The sequence below is a fragment of the Eptatretus burgeri genome, chromosome 1 (genome assembly GCF_056783735.1).
Source record: "Eptatretus burgeri isolate ZD-2024b chromosome 1, Ebu_testis_v1, whole genome shotgun sequence".
Lineage (NCBI taxonomy): Eukaryota > Metazoa > Chordata > Myxini > Myxiniformes > Myxinidae > Eptatretus > Eptatretus burgeri.
This window is the reverse complement of record NC_140961.1, coordinates 90,958,481-90,966,346: the sequence shown is the minus strand read 5'-3', so window position 1 is coordinate 90,966,346 and position 7,866 is coordinate 90,958,481.

The following is a 7,866-nucleotide window of genomic DNA, read 5'->3' as shown; positions in this document are numbered from 1 at the left end:
GCTGAAAGACGTCGGTATAATGGATCGTCCTTGCGTCAGCGTCCACGGCCACGGCCACGACACTTATTTGCAGCATTCTTCAAACTTTTCTTCAGCATGACGAGGATGTTCACACTTCGATGTCTAGCTTGGCTATGATTCCAATTGTCCATCGGCAGCGTCTATTTAAAAAAGTCGAGTTTGAGCGTTTTAACACGTTCAGAAGAAACGCTTCAAATTTCAAAACCCCAGCGTCAAAAAACAAAGGCGAGTGACAGCAATTTAAATCGTTCATTGTAAACAATGAAAATAGCTGAGTGGTACCGTTTAAAAGTCGTTGAGTGTAAAAAAAATCCAATTGTTGAGCGCAAGCGTCTACTTTTAATAGTGGAGATGCAGCCATTTAAATCGTTGAGTGGCAGCCAATGAATCGCAAACCCTACGTCAACGGCAAAGATAAACTGCCGCACGATATGGATAAGTTAGGCTATCGTTGGGCATAGTTTGTGAACGCCGGCTTCACGATAATTATTCGTTGGTATATCGTATCTATAAGTAATCAAAGCGCTCTATGCACATTATTAGTTCATTGTGCATTTGTCCAACCCGTTATGAATAGACCTAAATCGTAAAAACAAGCTATAGTTCATTGTTGAAAAAGCCCCATAAAAAATTAGCCGCGAAGAACTTCGAACAATGGTGAAAAGATGTCTCCTACCCGTGGACACGCGGACGCAAGGACGATCCATCATAACCCACACCCTCCCCTTCACACTCACCTACTACTGCCAACATGAACAAACTACTACTAATACTAATACTGATACTGATACTGATACTGCTGACATGGACATCGACTCAAAAAGGACTCGAAAACACTGTTGGGTTCCCCTTTTATGAGCAGCATTTTTATATACCAATTCCCAAAACTGCTGGGAACACGTCTTTATATGGCAGTTGTAACCTAGAAACACGTTAATTTATTTTTTTTGTCGACCGGATGACGTCATTGGAATACGTCTACATACGTCGATGTTTGTTGGGACTACGTAAAGAATTGGTTCAAAGCACGTCAAACATAAGTTAGAAATAAGTTTCGCGTAAAAAAGACATTACCGCGACGTGTTTCGACTTATGAGTAGCTTATAAGTAGCCTTTGTGGACGTGTGTAAGCGTCCACATATCGTGTGTAAAACTTATCCCCATCGCATGCGGAACGTGTGTCATACGCCGAGTACGTCCATAAATTTTGAACATGTTTAAAATTTCTTGACGTACTCTACTTACTACGACGTATGATAGCGTACTTTAGCGTTGTACTCACGTATACCAAACTTACTCATACCGTATTTGACGTGCCCCAACGTTTTAGACACATTTTTCTTAGGTCGGCATACGCTGGCAAGATCGCCAAGGTGTGACCACGATGTTGTCACTTCCATTTCTACGGCAGTTATGATTCGAATCGTTGTGCGTCAGCCTTTTAATAGGATACGTCACGACATCATCGGTGATGCGTGCAACGCACTATGCCTAAGTTAGACTATCGTTGGGCATCGGTTGTGTAGGCCGACAACATGTTCAGCATTCGTTGGTATAAGTTATCTATAACACAACGAAACGTTCTGTGTCTGTTACCAATGCGTTATACATAAGACCAAGTCGCTATGAATACGTCCGAATCTTTAAATAAAAAACATCAAAAGTTCAATGTAAGCCAGCGTTTTACATACATTTTAATACGTTGCCATCACTGGCTAAAACGTCAAGGTGTGACCGGGCATTTAATGGGGTTGACTGATAGAATCTGAAAGAGAAGTCCTTGTTCTGTACCAGACAGGAATAGAGAGCTTTGCAGGCAATTTTCTGAAAATGTCAGGGAACGTATGTTGTAGAGGGAACTGCAGAAGCTGTTGTGAGACAAGTCAGATATTTAGTTTTTTGAGTTGTGGAAAGACGCAGTCCAATGGGCCAATGATGAGGTCACTCACCCAAGTATAAAGTCACAGAGCGTGTCTGAGGTGACTGCCGAGAGTATATGTCAAGCAGCTTGTGTGAGTCTGCCCAGCAAGGACGTGAAAGTTGATGAATAGGTCACTGCTTTACATGAACAGTAGAAACAGATGAATGAACTGGTAAAAGTAATCAAGCCAGCTTTCTCACCAGGTAATGATCGGAATTATTCAGGTGCTAAGAGTTTCGTTACAAGTTACAACTTTAGTCAAAAAGGTCATGTTTCACGAAGATGTCGCGAATCATCCAGTCATGTTCGGAAGCATATCGGAAATGTGATAGGAAGGATGATAGTGTGATGGGAAGAGTATGGTGCCAGTGGTGTGATCGACGTGTCATGGCTAACGATTCAGATCCACGACCAAAGGCAACCAAGGAAGTTTCTGAGCCAACCGCCCACGAGACATTTTGGCAATTGATTTTGCAGTGTTCGAATCAGCGCATGGCAAAAAGAACATTCTTGTCATGACCGATGCCTTTTCGAAGTATACTTGGGCTGTTGAAACAAAGGATCAAACTGCCAGGACTACAGCAAAGGTGCTTGTAAGAGAATGGTTCCTAAGGGATGGATTTCCCCCATGTATCTGCTCACAGCAAAGGAGGAACTTTGATTCCAATGTGATTCTGGAACTGCGCGAAATTTGTTCTATAAAGAAGACCAAGACAACCCCTTCTTGGCCATAAGGGAATGACCGGGCATGAACAAATTAATTGCTCAGTAGATCTCCTGCGAATGTTTCCCCCCAACCAGAAGAAACATTGGCCAGATAATTTATCTGAGGTCTTATATGCATACAATGCAACTACTCACAGTTCTGCAGGATATGCACCATTCTACTTGATGTTTGTGAGGGACCCTCAGACGCCTGTGGTTGCACTGTTGCACCACAATAGCGACAACGAAGAATCAATGTGTGTTGGTGATTGGTTACTGGACCATCACTCTGCTTTAGCCCATGCTTATGATGAAGCAGGGAAGCAGATTGAGCACAAAGCAGGTAAATGGAAGAATAACTTTCACAAGAAAGCACTTGAGGCCCCAGTTGCAGTTGGTCAGAGAGTACTTCTATGCATTTGTAGTCACAAGGGGTGGCACAGAATCAGGGATATTTGGGGACCAGAACTTTACAATGTAGTTGAACAACCGGACCCAAATAAGTCTGCATTTATCGTGGAACCAGCAGATCTCTCTGGATCACATCGCTTTGGAAAAAGGACAGAGATTATAACTTGTGACATCCCTCAGGTCCAAGAGACCAAATTTCGCATATGTGGGAAACATCTTTTTGAGGCTTTTCATGTCAGATGGTGATGCCAATCATGTTTCCTCAGATGATTAGTACTCACCCATGTCCTGGGTGATTCCAACAGTATCTCAAGAGGGAGTTGGAAAAACTGAGGTGCAACCTGAAGAACTCCAGGACGTCAACAGCGCAAAAGCTACTGCAGAATTCAAGATCCCCAGTCAACCCGACTCCAATCAAACAGAGTAGGCAGCAGCAGCCCTCCCACAAATATCCACCAGATCTACTGTAGGGCAACATTCAAATCCATTTAAAGAACACCATTCTTTTTTCCAAATCCGCCATTTGTGAACTGTCTTGGTTCGCCATTCAGTTCGGCACAGCACTGGGTGAGCGCCATGTGTGGACAGTAATGCAAAATTGGATGCTCATCTTCAAGTCCAAAGCAATGTTTAACAATACGTGAATTCTTTGCCAAGTATAACTTGGTAAATATGTTTTGATAAACATTGTCGAGGAGGAATGTTTCTCACAGGAAAGATTGTAGCATAGTGAACAGTGGAGGTATAGGTGTAGGTATTGGTATAGGTATATATATATATATATATATATATATATATATATATATATATATATATATATATATATATATATATATATATATATATATACATACACACATCTATTCACCGTTCACAATGCTGCAATCTTTCCTGTGAGACACATTTCTCCTCGACAATGTTTATCATAACATATTTACGAGGTTATACTTGGCAACGTATTGTTAAACACTTTGCCTTGGAGTTGGAGATGAGCATCTAATTCTTGCATTACTATCCGCATGTGGCGCTCACCCAGTGCTGCTGTGCTGAGCTGAAATGTGAAATTGGACAGTTCATCAATCTGAGATTTGGAAACATCATGGGGTTCTTGAAATGCATTTGAATGTTGCCCTACAGTAGATCTGGTGGATATTTGTGGGAGGGCTGCAGCTGCCTCTGTGTTGTTTGAGTCAGTTTGACTGGGGATCCTGAATTCTGCAGGATCTTCTGCACTGTTGATGTCCTGTAGTTCGTCAGGTGGCACCTCGGTTTTTCCAACTCCCTCTTGAGATACTGTTGGAATCACCCAGGACATGGGTGAGTACTAATCATCTGAGGTATTATGATTGGCATCACTATCTGTGTCATGAAACCCTCAGAAAGATATTTCCCACATTTTCTAAATTTGTTCTCATGGACCTTTGGGATGTGACAAGTTCTAATCTCTGTCCTGTTTACCAAGTGACGTGATCTAGAGATATGCTGGTTCCACCATAAATACAGCCTTATATGGGTCCGGTTGTTCAACCACATTGTAAAGTTCTGGTCCCCAAATGTCCTTGATTCTGTGCCACCTCTTGTGATTGAGATTGCATAGCAGTACTCTCTGACCAATTACAACTGGGGCCTCATGGGCTTTCTTTTGAAAATTATTCTTCTATTTACCTGTTTTCTGCTCAAGCTACTTCCCTAAATGGTCTTAAGCACGGGCTAAAGCAGAGTGATGGTCCAGTAAACAATCATTGACACACATTGCTTCTTCGTTGTTGCTCTTGTGGTGCAACACTGCATCCACAAGCATCTGAGGGTCCCTCACGAACATGAAGTAGAATGGTTTATATCTTGTAGAACTGTGGAAAGTTGCATTCTATGCATACAGGACCTCAGATAATTGTTCTGGTCAATGTTTCTTCTTGTTGGGGGGCAACATTCGCAGGAGATCATGTCCTAAGTGATTAAATCATTTACACTGGCCATTCCCTTGTCACCATGATTGGGTTGTCCTGGTCTTCTTTACAGAATAGATTTTGCACAGTTCCTGAATCACATTATATTCAAAGTTCCTCCTTGGTTTGAGTGGATGGGTTGGGGATTCCATACTTAAGGAATCAGTCTCTGACAAGCACCTTTGCCTTTGTCCTGGTGGTTTGATCCCTCATTTCAAAAGCCCAAGTGTTTTCTTCAAAAAGACATCGGTCATGATAAGAGTGTTATCTTTGCCATCTGCTGGTTCTAACACCATAAAATATATTGCGGGCGATTGGCTCAGAAACTTCCCTTGGTTGTCTTCAATCATGGATCTGAATCGTTAGCCACAACACATCTCTCACACCACTGGCACCATACTCTTCCCATCACACAATCGTCATTCCTATCATGCTTCCGATATGCTTCCTACGTATGCTCTGAACCCGACTGGGTGGTTCGTGACAACAAACATAACCTCTTTTTGCGACAGTTGTAACATGTAACAAAACACTTACCACCCGAATAATTCCTATCATCACCTGGTGATAAAGCTGGCTTGATTACTTTTACAAGGTCATTAATCTGTTTCTGCTGTCTGGAAAGCAGTGATTTGTTCGTCAATTTTCACGTCATTGCTGGGCAGACTCATATAGGCTGCCTGAGATACACTCTTGGCAGTCAATCAGACATGATCTGTGACTTTACACTCAGGTGAATGACGTCATCATTGGTCCATTTGACTGTTTCGTCCCACAGCTCCAAAAACTGGATATCTGACTCGTCTCACAACAGATTCTTCTTTTTTTTTCCGCAACATACCTTCCCTGACATTTTCAGAAAATTGCCCACAAAGAATTCTATTCCGGTCCAGTACAGAACAAGGACTTCTCTTCGAGATTCTATCAGTCAACCCCATTCAGGCACATGAGTATTCTCGCAATGTCTCACGATTATCCTGTTTTCTCTCAAAAAATTATCATTGAAGGTGATTTCGTGAAACAGAACTCCATCCCCACACAGATTTAACAAAACATCAAAGCCACTGTAGCTTCAGGATTATTAAGAACATCAGTAGGTCTTTACCATGTCTCCTCTCGTGCACTGCCTTCCAGACTAGAAAACACAAAGTCAACTTGTTGTTTTTCCGATATAGAATGTGCACGAAAGATGGAGATAATGTCCTCAATCCAGTCAATCACCGAGGGGTCTTGAGTAGTCTTGGGTCGCCCATGAAGTTTCCTGACTTTCCATTCATTGGAGACGTTCACTACATGGTCTTGTGTGTAGTCGGTACTTGGCCTGAAGTAAAGGCAACACCTCTGGTGGCTCGACTTGGTCCAATCGTGGTGGAATGTAGCTGTCGTCTCAGTTTCTCGATCTCCTCTCATCGGAACCTGACCTCCTCCTGTATGTGCTGGACCTCGTTGGGTTGCTCATCACACCCCGTTTTTCACCACAGGACATTATGATTGTGAACTACCCCTGCCTTCTTAATCCTTATTCACTTCCAGTTGCTGTATCTTGACCAAACATGCCAATTATTGCAGAGTACAATCATGAAGGTACCACCACCGGAAAATTGAACTGGAATTTAATCGTGAACAAAAAGGCAATTGTATTCAATCTGGAAGAGTCCCACCAAGTGTGTCAGGCTCACACAACGGAAATAATGACTCTCCCCGCTTCGACTCCCAGTCAGCCCCAGGTTCTTCACAAACTTAAAATAACCAACGACAACAATATTGGTTCACGAGTCAGTAAGTGACCACTATATTCGTTATGGGTGTGTGTCTGTCTGTCTGTGTCGGAACATAGCTCCGTGGGTTTTGATCCGATCCTGATAAAATTTGGGTGGGAGGTTCATATCATGATCTAGTTGTGTTTTCCTGAGAATCGGCGTGGTGCGCCCATTATGGGCATAGCCACGCCCAAAAAACGTGTTTTAGGGGGTAGCCGATTTCAATTTACATCTTCTCCGAGGGGGTTTGTCGAATCTGGCAGGGGTTTCGGCATTTGGTTAGCCCAATGGCACCTGCATAGCCCCACGGAGCTCGATTTTTCATTTTCATCCCAAGGTCAAAAGGTCACGAACTTAGAAAATTGCGAATTTTGACATAAAAATCAAACGACTGCCCAAACTTTGAGAGCTATGATTACAATATTTTTTTTAAGAATAATCTTGAGGTCATTCCCCACCTAAATTCTTGAAACCATTTTGCTCTATCTCAAACAACTTGCTTGTAGCACCCCCTTCAAGTTTGTTTTTACGCTGATTTCATCAAAGTATGGACATTCCGAGGAGTGTGAAATGCCATATAGCCTATATGACGTTATATTGTTCCTGGAATGTTCCAGAGGAAGTTTTGCACCAAAGGTCATAATCCTTGACCTTTGACCTTTAAAGTTCACAAAGGTCAAATTTTCAAAGTTGTGGGAATCTAACCGGGTTTTCAACCGTCTTTGACAAACTAACTCCATTACGCTAAAGCACGTATCCTGTTTCCTTATTTTAATGTCCACAACATTGTTTTGTGAACTTTAAAGGTTATGCAAAGGTCAATTTTTGATATTGTTGAACGAAACCAGGTTTTCGACATTTAGCAGCTAATAACCTGTCACTCGTACCACATCATGTTGATCATTTTTATAACTTGGTCAAAAATTATCACATTGTCTCATCCTTGACTTCTGAAACAATCTACATCGTCAAATACCGCTCGTGAACCATTGTCGTCTTCAGACTTGTCAATTAGTAAAATCAATCATAATTAAAATTATTTGTCTTGGAAAAAGTTCCTCTCTTGAAAAGTAGAAATGGAAGTCAGTATCAGAGAGCCCAG